Source organism: Rutidosis leptorrhynchoides, chromosome 7 (assembly GCF_046630445.1).
Source record: "Rutidosis leptorrhynchoides isolate AG116_Rl617_1_P2 chromosome 7, CSIRO_AGI_Rlap_v1, whole genome shotgun sequence".
Lineage (NCBI taxonomy): Eukaryota > Viridiplantae > Streptophyta > Magnoliopsida > Asterales > Asteraceae > Rutidosis > Rutidosis leptorrhynchoides.
In genome coordinates this window covers 258,433,403-258,451,088 of record NC_092339.1, presented here as the reverse complement: position 1 = coordinate 258,451,088, position 17,686 = coordinate 258,433,403, and the positions used below count along the sequence as shown (strand labels likewise).

Genomic DNA, 17,686 nt, shown 5'->3' with positions numbered 1-17,686 from the left:
AAATTGTCAACTTTTAGGGTGAAAAAGTGTCAACATTCAATTGATTGGGAGTCAAAATTGAACTTTCAAGTTTAATATAATAAACATTAAATAAATTCCACCCAAATTTTTAACTGGTTCTATCCTTTTTTCCGCCGCGAGTTTAATTTTTACGTTATCACCGTTCAACTTGAAATAATTTTACGACCAAACGCAATTATGCCTAAATACAAAAAGGCATGGCCGATATCGTCATTTCAGTTATAGCGAATTGTCGTTTTGAGTTTGCGTTCACACTACAAACGGTCCCTCAATTTTGGCTTAATTTACACAACGGTCCCTCAAGTTTCCACTTTTTCAGGGGTAGAAAGCGTAATTATATAATTTTATTAAATTAAAGAAAACAATTACACCCAAATTTTTAACGGGCCCTATCTTCTCGCTCGGTCCGAGTTAAATTTTTCCGAGACCACCGTTCAACTCGAAAAAATCAGACGGACCCAACGGGACTAACTATACGCGAAACGGACATCGTTATAAAAACACTAAATAACGGACCCTATAGTCTCGCTCGGTGCAAGTTAAATTTTTTCGAGACCACCGTTCAACTCAAAAATTTTTTACGAACACAACGCGACTAACTATACGCTAAACGGACATCGATAAAAAAACTAAATATTTCGGGCTATATTTCATACATATGCATACACGTCCAACAAACAACCCAACCGACTAAATATATTAGGTATCAAACAACGTATATCCACATTCGACCGCGCGTTGAATACAACCGCAGCAACGTGCGGTCGAATTTTTTTCTAGTTGTGTATAAATTGCAAATGTTATCTGACATATACATGCTATTTAATGAATAGCACAATATATACAACCAACTCTTAGGTGCTGTTTGTTTTTTAAGATGTTTTTGTCTGAAGATCTGCGAACCACGTCTGTAGAGAAGATGTGATCTGAAGATCTGTAGATTGAACACCGAAGACTGTTTGTTTTTATGTCTGCTAGATACAATTTAAAATATTAATAAATTATTTTATTAGTTTTTATTTATAAAATACTAATTATAATAAATAATACTCTCCGTAATAATATATTGACCAGCATTTTTTTCACACCTAACTTGACTTTGGCATCATCTATCTATCTAAAGAATAATAACCCAACATCTAACTAAAGTTCATATCTCTCCCTCTACAAAACCCCATCTCCCTTTTCTCTCATCCCCTTTATCTCATGTTTACTTTACTGCTTATCTTTTTCATTATGAATCACCTGGGATCAATTCACCAAATTAAACCATAAAATCAAACAAAATTGTTCTTACTCACAATCATAATCATGAGACAACAGGTAAAAATATTAACGAAACTATTCAAGTGCAAGGAACGTGATATTGTGGCCGGAGGCGGTGGTGCGGTCGGAAGTGATGGCGTTAAATGAGGTGATGGAGGTACTTGATTCGACGACGTGGTGCGGTCAGAAGAAATTAACGGTCAGAAGAAAATAACGGTCAGGAGAGTTAGATGGGTGACGTGGGAGACGGTGTCGCCGGAGATGGTACCGCTGGAGATGATGTCGCCGAAAATGATGGTTTGGTGGTGGTGGTTAGGTGGCGCTGGAGATGTGGGTGAAAGGTTATAAAACAATCAGATACAAATGTCTTCCAATGTTAGAAGCTATGTTTTAGAGCTTCCAAATAGAAGATGTTTGCAGATCTTATATTAGCTTATGTCTTCTAAAAAACAAACGGTCTTAAACAAAATTGTCTGCCCGCCCGCAGACATAAGATCTAATAAGGTCTGCGATGTGAAAAACAAACACCACCTTAGTGTACTGAATGAAGTCATATGACCTACCAAGAAGTGGCCAATGAAAAGCATTATAGATCAGCATTAAGCGACATTGATCGAGGGAATTAACCGAATTTCTCATTTTGGGTACGCTTTATTATTATTTTTTTAACGGCAAGCTTGCATTAGCGTATCATTTATTTCAGCGACACTCATCATTTGTACACACACGCGTTCAGGAGGAAACCTGAATCGCATTACAGGAACCCGATCCTTTACCATCCCGAGGGGCAGGCGGACCGGGTTTGAATCCTGAATAGATCCGGGAGAAAACCCCCCTAGGGTCAATCTGGATATCCATATTTCAGGCAGATTAATTAATAGGATAATAACGACCCTCACTTTTCCACTTCTACATTTACTATATTGCCCTTAGGATATTTGTGTGCTCGTAAACTTTACTTAACAAAACGTCGACCAAATAGTAAACTTTTAGTCGATACTCTCTGTTAATTGAGGCTTACGTTTTTTCTGTGATATTATAAATATTAAACTACAAAGTAATAATAAAAATGTAACATTTATATAAATGTAAATGTTTAGAATAATAAAAGAAAATTTTAGGGACTAAATTAAAAAGAGTAAAATAATAAAAATGTAACATTTATATGAATGTAAATGTTTAGAATAATAAATATTAAAATTTGGGGACTAAATTAAAAAGAGTAAAATACACTTAATGCTATTTAAAATGTTACATCTAATAATAATAATGATAAAAGAAAAATATATATATATATAATATATATATGTACATGTACAGCCAAAAAATATATATAATAATAATACTAATATTAATAAAATGGCGGCTAGGATAAAAATAATAATAATTATAACATATACAGTTATAAAGATAAACACCAATACTCCTAATCCTAATCTAATCCCAACTTCCTATCCTAATCCTAACATAAAACCAATTTGAAGTTCATACTACTCCCCTTACTAGATAACCTTTGAGCAATTAGATAGTGATCCAAATTCTAGCAAATGCACTCTATAAAAAGACCCCAAGATTTCCCATAAACTCATCATAATTCACTTGAAAATTCCCTTCCCTTCTTTCTTTCTTGTTCGGCAGTTTTAATATCCGCAACACCACCATCCTTAGTCGATCACCACCTCTCCTAAACACCTTTCTGCAGCCCATCTGCAGTCGAGAACCACCACTCTCAAACACTTCCCTCTGCTGTGATTTTCTGCAGCCCATCACCACCCACCTGCTGCGTGTTTCTGCAGCTCAAACCGCCGCCCATGTGACAACCCGGAAATTTTCAACCAAATTTAAACTTTATCTTTATATTATTCCGACACGATAAGAAAAGTTGGTTAAGTTAAATCTCAAGAATTTTAAACTGTGTTCATACATTCATTTTAACCTCGACCAAATTCCGACGATTCACGAACCGTTATATATAAATAGAAATGTATATATATGTATATATATTATAACTTGAGAATATTAATAAAGTATTAAACGTATAATACTTTACACGAACGTATTTGTTTCAATATGTTTATCGATGGAATTAGAAGATAATATCAAATGATTGATTTATCAGATACATTGTGATATGATTACGGGTCTATGTTATGAGGTCCACTGTGATTTAAAAAATCTATTCTTTTTGACAACATTCGGAAAATGGTAAAGTGATTTATAAGTAAGAACGTGGAGTGTAAATAACTTAGATGTTGGATATCGACAAGTTAAGTAACTCGATATTTTTCATTAAGATGATTTCATACGTTTATTTAACCTCTGGACTTTATCCCATGCTTTACCAACAGACTGTAATTTAAAAAGTTCAAACCTATTATGAATATATATGATTCTACTTTTCTAAAACGTTTTATGATATAACGATTTCCATTATTTTAACATTTAAACAAAATGATTCTTAAATATATTTAGTTTTGGAAAACAAAATTATCATATTTATTTGATTTAGTTTCAAACGTAAAAAAACGTTTTCAGTTTAAAAAGAACTTTCTTATTAAAACGTATATAACTTTTATAAATATCTAGAACCACTTTTGACAACTCATTACTTAACCAGTATGATAAAGATAACGATATTTATATTTATATTTTATTAAATATATATAACGATTTAAATTAATATTATATATATTTATACGCGTATTATATGTACATAGTTTTATACTTTTACTATACTTAAACTTTACCTTTAATTTATTTTTACTTTACTTTAACATTAATAATTCATACTTTAATAATTCACTTTAATAATTCATACTTTAATAATTCACTTTAATAATTTATACTTTAATAATTCACTTTAATAATTCATACTTTAATAATTCACTTTAATAATTCATATTTTAATAATTCACTTTAATAATTCAAAAATCTATTATAAATAGAATTCAATATGTTTCATTATTTCATAGAAACTTGAAAATATTTTTCTCTAAACTCTCTAAATCGATTTACATATATATATTTACTCCGTATTATTTCAAGATATTATTAGTATACATAAAATATTACGACGGAGTGCTGTCCGAGTGATTTCGAAATTGTTTTTCGAGCGGGATAGAGCTAAGAAAATTATGGGTTATAGCTATGGAGGTTATGGGTATGGTTCGGGAGTATTGCTCGTGAGTCAAACTAGTGTTTATCATCTTCGTTGCGTCTACGTACTTTTCCTGCAATATTGAATCTCAATATTGATACGTGAGCACTCATAACTTAACTTTTATATATTATTAGTGTATCCCTGACTAGTGCTCGAGTATATAGGATTATGCATGCTTATACGTTCGTTATTGTTGTTAGATAGGTTATGTCGAATCTTGAATTAAATACATATGCTATTAAGATAAGGTATATGATATGCATGTTGTTGGAAAGCTAGCGAAAAATTGAGAACTATTCATTTAGATATCGAATGGTTTTGATGAACGGTTTAGAAGTTATAGTCAATTGAATTTTTGTATTATTATTAAAAATGATTATTCTTATCGTCGTTATAATCTAATTATTATTATTATTATTATTATTATTATTATTATTATTATTATTATTATTATTATTATTATTATTATTATTATTATTGTTATTATTATCATTGTCGTTATTAATAAAAGATATTATTATTATTTTTATTATTATTATGTTATTATTATTATTATTATTATTATTATTATTATTATTTTTATCATTCAAATAGTTATTAGTATTATCATTAATATTATTATTATTAGTATTATTATAATTAAAACTAATATTAGTAATATCTAATTATTATGATTACTATTATTATTATTAATATGAACGCGATATAAAAGACGACTAAAAGCTATTAAACGAAGCGATTAGGAAATAATGAGTATCATGATGAAATTAAGATATTGTAAGATATTGATTTAAAGGAAAAATATCGTTTTCATTATTTTACTATTATTATTATTAAAAGTATTATTAATATTAAAACTATCATTTTTACTAAAATTATTATTTTTAATAAAAATATCATTGTTAATATGAAACATCATTTTACATTAATAAAAATTATCATTTTATCATTTTTAGAAAATATAATTATTGTTATTTTTATTAGTAGAATAATAATAATTATTACAAAATAATACAACTTTTACTTATTATTATTATTATCAATATTATTTTATCAAATAAATATGTGATACAAAGATATTTTACTACGTATAATATAATTACATTAATAATACCTATCATATTATTTTTATGATATTAAATGAACTTTATAAATTTTATTACTTAAGTTATATAAAAGTATATTTTTATTATATAAATTTTAATATAAAATTTTATTTATTAATAAAAGAACTATATTATTTACTTTAATAAAATCTGTTAAAAATATTTAAATATGTAAAATGACTATATTTAAACTATATAATAATCATGTATAAATTTTAGGAGCCATTTTTGTCAATATGACTTTGGTTGACTTTTGCATATTTAGTCTCAAGCATTAGGATTGTGATACACTACGACTTGACCTAAATTGTTAGACAGATATTGATCAAACATATAAATATATATAATTAATATAGGTTCGTGAATCCAAGGCCAACCTTGCACTTGTTCAATGACGTCATATGTATTTTTACTACAAAATACAATATTGTGAGTTTCATTACTCCCTTTTTAAATGCTTTTATAATATATTTTTGGGACTGGGAATACATGCGCAACTTTTATAAATGTTTGACGAAATAGACACAAGTACTTAAAAACATTCTACGAATGAGTAATGAGTACACCGGATATCACCCCTTTTTGTCTGGTAATCTGAGAATTTGGGAACCGAGCCCCAAATTGACGCGAATCCTAAAGATAGATCTATGAGCACTAACAAGCCCCAGTCAGAGAATTTGAACTACTTTAGTACTTCGAAATAGGTATACAACCGCCGGATTTAAAAGATATGATCTGTTTGTGAGGTGTACACAACCATCATATTTAAAAGACTGGCCTGATTATATGCTTTTTGCATGACCGTGCGAAATGCCGGTATGCGGGGGATATTCTAGATGCATTTTGTTAAGGTCGATTACCAGGTGTTTGTAGTTTGTATGAATGACGTTTATCTCTAAGCCGTGCGAAATGCCTGATATGAGATTATGTTTATGAAAGATGGAATTTAAATCTTGTGATCTATTAAAATTATGGAATTGATGGATTATGATAAAGTAATGAACTCACCAACCTTTTAGTTGACACTTTAAAGCATGTTTATTCTCAGGTATTAAAGAAACTTCCACTGTGCATTAGCTCATTTTAAGGATATTACTTGGAGTCATTCATGGCATATTTCGAAAGACGTTGCATTCGAGTCATTGAGTTCATCAAGATTATTATTAAGTCAATTATAGTTGAATGTATTATGAAATGGTATGCATGCCATCAACTTTAGATGTAAAGAAAGTTTGTCTTTTAAAAACAAATGCAATGTTTGTAAACTGTATCATATATAGGTCAAATACCTCGCGATGAAATCAACTATTATGAATGGTTTATAATGTATATGAATGGGTCCTTTCAGTTGGTATCAGAGCGATGGTCTTAGCAAATCAGGTCTGCATTAGTGTGTCTAACTGATAGTCGTTAGGATACATTAGTGAGTCTGGACTTTGACCGTGTCTGCATGTCAAAAGTTTTGCTTATCATTTTTGTCGGAAATTTCCTGCTTATCATTCTTAGTCTAGACACGTCTTACTGCATTGATTGCATGAATAGTGTATAGACAAAATTCATATCTTAGCATATCTGTTACTGTAAACTTTGCCTGACATATCCCGTAAATTCCTTCGTAATCTACGAAATCTTTTGCGCTATATATAGATATTCTATGTAATTAGAATACCATCCGATAGCCATAAAATCATTTCATATCGAAAAAACCTTTATTCAATCGAACGAAATGGAATTCGTCATTAGTTCAAGTCCCTCGGATTTCGATATGGAGTTTCACCTAAGCTCCGAAAGCAGTGTCACCAGAATGAATCAACCAATCAGCCATCCCCAATTCATCTGATGGGTTCGTAGTCTATTAAATCATTAGAGACAAGAAGAAGGCGATCCCTTCCATCAACCACATTCCCCTCTTGGCGAAGAACCTAAAGCACTTACCGGCGAACCTGTTCGTAATACCATCTTCTCTCTCATTTCCCGAGTATCTCGTCACGATTATATACTATCTCAGATTCTAGATCTTATTCATCCACTCGTTTGAACCGACAATCACCCCGGTGTAATAGAAGAAGTCAACGAGCTTCGCGCTCGGGTAGTGGCTCTGGAGAATATGGTGCAAAGGTTACAAACACCAGTAGCAGCACCATCAGCATAACCAATACTACCATCATCAACGCTAACAGTACCATTATCACCCCCAACCACAACCGCATCGTAAACCTCAACTTTACAATCTGTCCCACGAGCACCAATGTCATACTGTGATGACCCGTGAATTTCCGACTAAATTTAAACTTAATATTTATATGATTTCGACACGATAAGCAAAGTCTGTAAAGTTGCATTTAACCCTTAACTATTCTCGACGATTCACGAACAATATCCTTTAAATAAAATATGTATATATAGATGTAAAGTATATGTATAATAACTTGAAATTATAAAATATAATGTATAAAATAAGATACAAAATAATTAGGTGTAATTAAAAATGAATCTATATATATAATATAATGCATATGATTCATTATTATTATGTATATTGTAATATATGAAATTTATAAATAATAACTATCCTATAAAAGTCATTATAAAATATATGTTATGAATATTAAATCTTACACAACTAATAATATATAACTACAAGTTTAAATATGGTATTGTATCAATATTATTATTATTACTCTCATTATTATTTATTAATATCAATATTAATATTATATATATATATATATATATATATATATATATATATATATATATATATATATATATATGAAGCTTGAAATATATAAAATTGCTATAGTATTATTATTACTAATATTATTATTATCATTAATAATATTAGTATTAGTATTATTATAATTAGTATTATTATTATTATTATTATTATTATTATTATTATTATTATTATTATTATTATTATTATTATTAATATTATTGTTATAGGTTTTGTAATTATTATTACCATTATCAATAATAATAATGTTATTATTGTTACTATGATATTATTATAAGCTTTTATTAGTTACAAAGATAAAGCATATTACTGTTATTGTTATATATTATTGGTTAATATTGTTAATATTAATTATGTTATATAAATATAAACTTAATAAAATAAAAAGACATATATTAAGCGAAATCTGTATTAGGTTCATTTTTTTTCCTTCCTCTTCTATTCTACTCCTGAACTCTGCTGTCCACATCATCCTTATTACAAAACAAATTTGATAAAAGTGTTGTTGGTTACTTCAATCATTCAACTACCCTAATGAAATTTCTAAACTAATACACAACCGAACCATTAACAATTTCTACTAGTCTTAAGTTCAAAGATCACATCAAATCATTATCAAACTTCACATGTATTTCATCTTCAACAAAGCAAACAAGCCATTTTCCATAATCTCTACCACTTAAACCACCATCACTTTAACCGCCACCATGGTAGTTGCACCTGCTGTCTTTATTTTGTTTATGTCATTGTGCAGCCCATAATACCACCACCATCATCGAACTCACCATCTTAAACCACCCGTCACCTTAGTTCAATCACCACCACCATTATCACCACAATTAAACTGTTTGATTTGAATGGGACCTAAACCAAACACTACTCTAGTTATTAACTACCTTTACTAAAGTTGCAATTTAGTTTCTAATTTCTAATCTATTCGAAATCCATTCAAACATCACACTTGATTTCTTTTATTTTCTTCGTGAATCCATAAGTTAAAACCCATCAAACCATCATATTTGTTTTGCTCTCCTGTTTCGTTGTTGACCCAGACCTAAAACACAACACCACCAATAATTTATTAACCTGCTACTACATTGATTGTTTTCTTGTTTCTGCTCGAAGACCCAAACAATCATCACTTTAAACGTCTCTATATTCTGATTCTATTTTATTCGAGTAACCACCATCACCAAGGTAACTATTAACCCTACACTTTCTCTCTCTCTCTTCTTTTTCTTTCTTCAACTCCTCGCTACTGCAGCTGCAACCTTGTGTTTTCCTGTTTTGCTGATCAAAGCACCCAAACATAACCGAAGAATATCTGGGTCATTGCTCGACTCATTTATTCCGTTTTTGTCTGAACAGCCACCATAATATCCCCACACCAAAACCCATCGTTGTTGCTCGAACTTTCTGTTTTCTGTCGAAACAATCACCAAGAACCATCATGAAACCCAATTGTAACTAATACTGTTAACGTTTCCTTTCACCTCCATCACCATCTTGGAAACCACCACTGTATTTTCACACGTACAATTCCTATTCCAACAACCGGTATATTTAGATTCGGATGTTTGCACAGCCGTGAAACCCCATTGAAGAAGTTGTTAATACAACCATGAGTGGATTAGACAGAAAAGATGTTTGATAAAAAAAATTAATTAAATAAAACATTGTCGGTTATGATAATGAGAAGGATAATTGGAATGATGAGCTTTAAAAGTTGTGGTTGCTGTTCCTGTGCTATCAGAGGAGCCCTACCACCCCATTTTTACATCGTGCAACTTGATTTAAACATTGATGATGGGCTTAATTCTTTTAGGATATTGGACTGCCATTTTTTTTTACTTGGCCGAGAATTATGATGATTGGGACGAGACCCAACGTAAGCTTTCTGTTGGACTATCTTATTTAAATTTGGGCCGTAACCTATTGATTTAAAAGGAATTGGATACAAGTTATTTGAGAAAAGAATACACAGAAGGATGGTTAAGATTGTTGACGGGGAACGGGAGGTCTCGGGTTCGAGCGAGGGTGTTAATTTTTTTTGGAGCTTGTTTTTAAAGGTAGCATACTTTTATTATTTATTATTATTATTATTATTATTACTAATATGTATTAATTATCAATTATCATTATAATTATCATAATCATAGTTATAATTAAAAACATTGTTATTACTATTATTATTATTGTAATTATTATGTTAACAGAAATACTATATAATTATTAAAACTATTAATCTAACTAGTAATAGCAGCAGAAGTTGCATTTTTATAATTAAAATTATTATCAATATTATCATCATTATTATTAGTATTATTATTATTAGTATTATCATTAAGTTAACAAACAAAAGATATTTATAAAATAAATAAAAAATATATATATACATACATATTTAATACAAAAACTATATAAATATGGTTATTTACTTTATATATATATAAAATGATACATACAGGCTACTAACAAAGATTAAATCACTAATAATAATAAATACATATATATTCGTTCGAATACAACTGTGTATATTAATAAATATACAAATGATATAGGTTCGTGAATCCGAGGCCAACCCTGCATTGTTCAGTTGTTCAAAATAGTCATATGTATTTTTACTACAAAATAAATTAGGTGAGTTTCATTTGCTCCCTTTTTAAATATTTTTGCAATATATATTTTTGGGACTGAGAATACATGCGCTGCTTTTATAAATACTTTATGAAATAGACACAAGTAATTGAAACTATATTCTATGGTTGGATTATCGAATCGAATATCACCCTTTTTAGTCTGGTAATCTAAGAATTAGGGAACAGACACCCTAATTGACGCGAATCCTAAAGATAGATCTATCGAGCCCAATAAGCCCCATCCAAAGTACCGGATGCTTTAGTGCTTCAAAATTTATATCATGTCCGAAGGAGGATCCCGGAATGATGGGGATATTCTTATATGCATATTGTGAATGTCGGTTACCAGGTGTTCAATCCATATGAATGATATTTTTGTCTCTATGCATGGGACGTATATTTATGAGAAATGAAAATCTTGTGGTCTATTAAAATGATGGAAATGATTATTTATGTTAAACTAATGAACTCACCAACCTTTTGGTTGACACTTTAAAGCATGTTTATTCTCAAGTATGAAAGAAATCTTCCACTGTGCATTTGCTCATTTTAGAAATATTACTTGGAGTCATTCATGACAGATTTCAAAAGACGTTGCATTCGAGTCGTTGAGTTCATCAAGATTATTACTAACTCATTTATAGTTTGGATATAGTATGAAATGGTATGCATGTCTTCAACTTTTGATGTAAAGTAAATTTGTCTTTTAAAACGAATGCAATGTTTGTAAAATGTATCATATAGAGGTCAAGTACCTCGAGATGTAATCAACTGTTGTAAATCATTTATAATCGATATGGACTTCGTCCGGATGGATTAGGACGGGTCACTACAGGTGGTATCAGAGTGGTGGTCTTAGTAAACCAGGTCTGCATTAGTGTGTCTAACTGATAAGTCATTAGGATGCATTAGTGAGTCTGGACTTCGACCGTGTCTGCATGTCAAAATTTTTGCTTATAGTTTCTAGTAGGAAATCATCTGCTTATCATCCTTAGGAAATTACCTGCTTATCATTCTTAGTCTAGACACGTTTTACTGCATTGACTGCATGAATAGTGTATAGACAAAATTCATATCTTAGCCTATCTGTTACTGTAGACTTTGCCTGACAGCTTCCGTAGATTCCTCCGTAACTTATGGGATTTTAGTATTATATATGCATATGTAAATTATGTATTGCAGGGTACTAATCTACATCCTATAATCTATTTCTTATCGAAAATCCTTCATCTGATCATACGAGATGAATCCCTCAACCAGTTCGAGTCCTTCAGATTCCGATAGCTATTCTGAGAGTTGTTCCGACAGCTATTGCGTCATGGATATTCACCTAAGCTCCAAAAGCGGTGTCACCAGAAGGAATCAATCAATCAACCATCCCCAATTCATCTGATGCATTCGTAGTCGACTTAATCAATGGAGACGCGAAGAAGGCAATCCCTTCCACCAACCAAATTCACCTCTTGACAATGAACCTAAAGCGCTTACCGACGAACCTATCTGAAACACTATTTTCAGCCTCATTTCCAAGGTAGCTCGTCACGATTATATTCTATCTAAAATTCTAAACCTTATTCATCCACTCGTTCCTACCGACAATCATCTTAGAATAATAGGAGAAGTCAACGAACTTCGCGCTCGAGTAATCAATCTGGAGAATATGGTACAAAATGTACCAGCTTCAACAACATCACCGGCACCAACAGTACCATCGGTAACAGCACCAGTACCATCAACAATCCATGCCTCAACATCTCATCCTATACCTCGAGCATAATCATCGTTCTACATGACATTCTATATCATTTATCTTTGTTCGACATGCAATTATGTAATCTTTAATGTTTTAGAGATTATGTATTCTAGTTCTAACGGTAAGCCAAATGAGTTTAAGTTTATATTAACTCAATGAATCCATGATTACATCTGAAGAAAATATATATGTATATATGTTTTCATAAAGATGGTAATTAAAAATTCTTTCTTACAAGGTGTTAATTGTGAAAATATTTTAACGGGTAAGTAATACCCAAGGAGTATTCAGATTTCACAGTAATAAGTTACACTGTACATTCTTCGAAGCTGATTCAACAGTCGTTTACTATCCTACTTACGTCCAATGATATACAAATCCGTTCACCACAGAATAACCATATTCATCTAATTTCATATTTGGATTTTGATTTATCAAAAATCAGGTGGCATAATGAAGGAAACATTTGACAAAATAAAATTTGTTAGAAACAAACAAATTAACTATGAGAAATTTTGTTAAGAATCCACGCTAACTGTTCCTAGCTAATTGTTCCTAGCTAACTGATTACACTTTATTTATTGCAAATAAATTATCGCAATTTACATTATCGCAATTTTATTTATCGTCATTTATTTTCTGTTATTTACTTTACGCATTTTATTTATCGTCATTTAATTTCTGTATTTATTTTACGCACTTTAAATATCGGGAGACGTATACAAGGTTTTGACATATCATATCGACGCATATATATATATTATTTGGAATAACCATAGACACTCTATATGCAGTAATGATCGAGTTCTCTATACAGGGTTGAGGTTGATTCTATAATAATATATATACTTCGAGTTGTGATCGAGTCTGAGATATGTACACGGGTCATGATACGTATTAATTAATTTGAATATTATATATTGAACTATATATGAATTATTGGACTGTCAACTGTGGACTATCGACTGTGGACTAATAATATTGGACAATTAAAATGAATTAAAATACTGATTATAACATATGAAACTAAATAATTCTTCAAGTTTGCCACTTGATTTCATCTTAAACCTCATTTGTATCTTGACGATTACAATCTGCGTTCAAACCTTTTGTAATTCTTGAAAACACCTCAATCGAGAGGATGAACCAACCGCACTTCATCTCCGTAAGAAGAGATTGATGCATATAGTTATGTACTTGAAAACTCTCAGAACCTGAGTAAACGTTTAACACGTATCTGTGCTAATTCCTTTAGCGTTATTATTACCCAAAATAACTTGGTAATTCCTTCCAAAGTAGCAAATTTTGTCACAGCTCCAGCAAGTTAACTTCGACTTTTCAGTCGGACTAGCCTTACTATAACCTTGATATATATGTGTGCTCTTTTATTGTTACCGGAGAACCTTTTATATTCCACCATATTACCAGCAGACGTACCAGCAACCTCGTTGCTCCTTGGCTTAAATCCCTCCGACAAATTATTACGTTTATCTATTGAAGTCTCATCATATTTTCATCCGCATCTGGTAACGAGAATTGCCATACCAATTACCGGGAATCAGTAAATTTGTATTGTGAGCCTCGCAACGTTTCCACATCAACAGTTATATGTAAACATATAACATTTATCTCTTAGAATTATGATCTTTCATCTGAAATCCTGAAAAACACTCAGTCTACAAATCAAATACTCTGAATGTTGAAAAAGCTGAATGAAGCAGCAGAAACCGTAGACAACCATAAACGACCTTAATCGTCGAAAGTTGATGATAAAGAATTGTAGCTTGGCAAAGCTCAGAAAAAGTTTGAAACTGAAAAAAAAAACTGATTGAGCAAACTATGAAGGAAGCCATGGACAAATCACAAAGAATAAATTTGATTTCAAAGAATCTAAATGATTCAGTACCTGCTAAAGTCATTAACGAATACCTTGTTTTTGACTTCAAACTCTTGAGGACAAATTTTCTTCACCATCCTTCGATATTAGAAATTCCAAGATATCATCGTATCTTTCATTATAAATATCCTCCATATTTCTGAAGATATTTTCATAACTATTCTTATCTGAAATCATTAATCTCTTTGTGCTATCAGTGTTACATCATATAGAAATTGTTAGTTTCTATATTCTGTAAACTTTCGAGCTTAAAATATGAATGTTATTGAAGTAATGTTGGGAACTGATGCATGAGTTAGTATAATATAATGACACTTGATCAACGTGATTATATTACAGTAAGTCATGCTGAGTTTCTAATGAAACGTGATGATGGTTCACAGTAGATTATACCATCATCATGTGTCATGTTACATAACTCTTTCATTTTGATTAACTTCTGAACATATCCAGAAAATATATTCTTGATAGTTCTATTCTCAGTGATTCTGGTAATTTGACAAATCAAATCGTGCTATTACGTTCCTTCCTGCTTAGAACATTATGATCATTCGAAACTATATATCTACAAATTCTGGACCATTATTCACTTGACTAGAGGTCGAGAAGAGAATAAAAAGGCAAAGAACTCCAAAATATAAGAGAAAATATAAAGCCCAATAACAACACGGAGATACAAACCGTGGATATTAATACGGATAGCAATATAAAGACACGGTATAATTAAGAATAGTATCACCCCAAGAAAATAGTAGAAGTAAACAGATTCTTCTGGTGGAAGATTGAAAAGAAGGATGACAGGAATGATAACTAGAAAAATATCAAGAATTAGAACTGGATTAAGCATTTTCAGAATCTTTTGGATGTATGAAACAAGAAGGAAAGTATAGGAATGGTGAGAATAATGGAACGGAAGAGTTTAATTTATAATGGAAATATTAGACAGAGTAATCGAAGCAGATCACCGTATTTAATTAGATAGATCTTAATTTCCTTACTCGCCGATGAATCAAATCTTTTAGATTTCGAAGATTTTCTTTAAATCCCTTGAATTCTGGAATTCAATCCTGACTCTGTCAAAAGTTAAGATGAATATTTACTTTTCTATTTCACTCTTTGGTGATAGCTTCACTCGTACTCTTCGAATAATCGAATTGTTTTATCCATATTACTCAATGATGATAAAACTCTATTTATCAACTCATATTTGTCATGAAAACATATTTATTGTTATCCATGACGACCTCACCCAAATTTCGGGACGAAATTTCTTTAACGGGTAGGTACTGTGATGACCCGGGAATTTCCGACTAAATTTAAACTTAATCTTTATATGATTTTGACACGATAAGAAAAGTCTGTAAAGTTGCATTTAACCCTTAACTATTCTCGACAATTCACGAACAATTGCCTGTAAATAAAATATGTATATATAGATGTAAAGTATATGTATAATAACTTGAAATTATAAAATATAATGTATAAAATAAGATACAAAATAATTAGGTGTAATTAAAAATGAATCTATAAATATAATATAATGCATATGTATCATTATTATTATGTATATTGTAATATATGAAATTTATAAATAATAACTATCCTATAAAAGTCATTATAAAATATATGTTATGAATATTAAATCTTACACAACTAATAATATATAACTACAAGTTTAAATATAGTATTGTATCAATATTATTATTATTACTCTCATTATTATTTATTAATATCAATATTAATATTATATATATATATATATATATATATATATATATATATATATATATATATATATAGATATGAAGCTTGAAATATATAAAATTGCTATAGTATTATTATTACTAATATTATTATTATCATTAATAATATTAGTATTAGTATTAGTATTATTATTATTATTATTATTATTATTATTATTATTATTATTATTATTATTATTGTTATAGGTTTTGTAATTATTATTACCATTATCAATAATAATAATGTTATTATTGTTACTATGATATTATTATAAGCTTTTATTAGTTACAAAGATAAAGCGTATTACTGTTATTGTTATATATTATTGGTTAATATTGTTAATATTAATTATGTTATATAAATATAAACTTAATAAAATAAAAAGACATATATTAAGCGAAATCTGTATTAAGTTCATTTTTTTTCCTTCCTCTTCTATTCTACTCGTGAATTCTGCTGTCCACATCATCCTTATTACAAAAGAAATTTGATAAAAGTGTTGTTGGTTACTTCAATCATTCAACTACCCTAATGAAATTTCTAAACTAATACACAACCGAACCATTAACAATTTCTACTAGTCTTAAGTTCAAAGATCACATCAAATCATTATCAAACTTCACATGTACTTCATCTTCAACAAAGCAAACAAGCCATCTTCCATAATCTCTACCACTTAAACCACCATCACTTTAACCGCCACCATGGTAGCTACACCTGCTGTCTTTATTTTGTTTATGTCATTGTGCAGCCCGTAATACCACCACCATCATCGAACTCACCATCTTGAACCACCCGTCACCTTAGTTCAATCACCACCACCATTATCACCACAATTAAACTGTTTGATTTGAATGGAACCTAAACCGAACACCACTCTAGTTATTAACTACCTTTACTAAAGTTGCAATTTAGTTTCTGATTTCTAATCTATTCGAAATCCATTCAAACATAACACTTGATTTCTTTTATTTTCTTCGTGAATCCATAAGTCAAAACCCATCAAACCATCATATTTGTTTTGCTCTCCTGTTTCGTTGTTGACCCAGACCCAAAACACAACACCACCAATAATTTATTAACCTACTACTACATCGATTGTTTTCTTGTTTCTGCTCGAAGACCCAAACAATCATCACTTTAAACGTCTCTATATTCTGATTCTATTTTATTCGAGTAACCACCATCACCAAGGTTACTATTAACCCTACACTTTCTCTCTCTCTCTCTCTCTCTTCTTTTTCTTTCTTTAACTCCTCGCTACTGCAGCTGCAACCTTGTGTTTTCCTGTTTTGCTGATCAAAGCACCCAAACATAACCGAAGAATATCTGGGTCATTGCTCGACTCATTTATTCCATTTTTG

General features: G+C 30.2%; 1 pseudogene; it reads left to right on the top strand.

Annotated features, from left to right (window-relative positions):
* The first annotated feature begins 1,517 nt into the window (after window positions 1-1,517).
* Window positions 1,518-17,686, top strand: part of LOC139859975 (small ribosomal subunit protein uS2-like) — a 109,431-nt pseudogene continuing 93,262 nt past the window's right edge.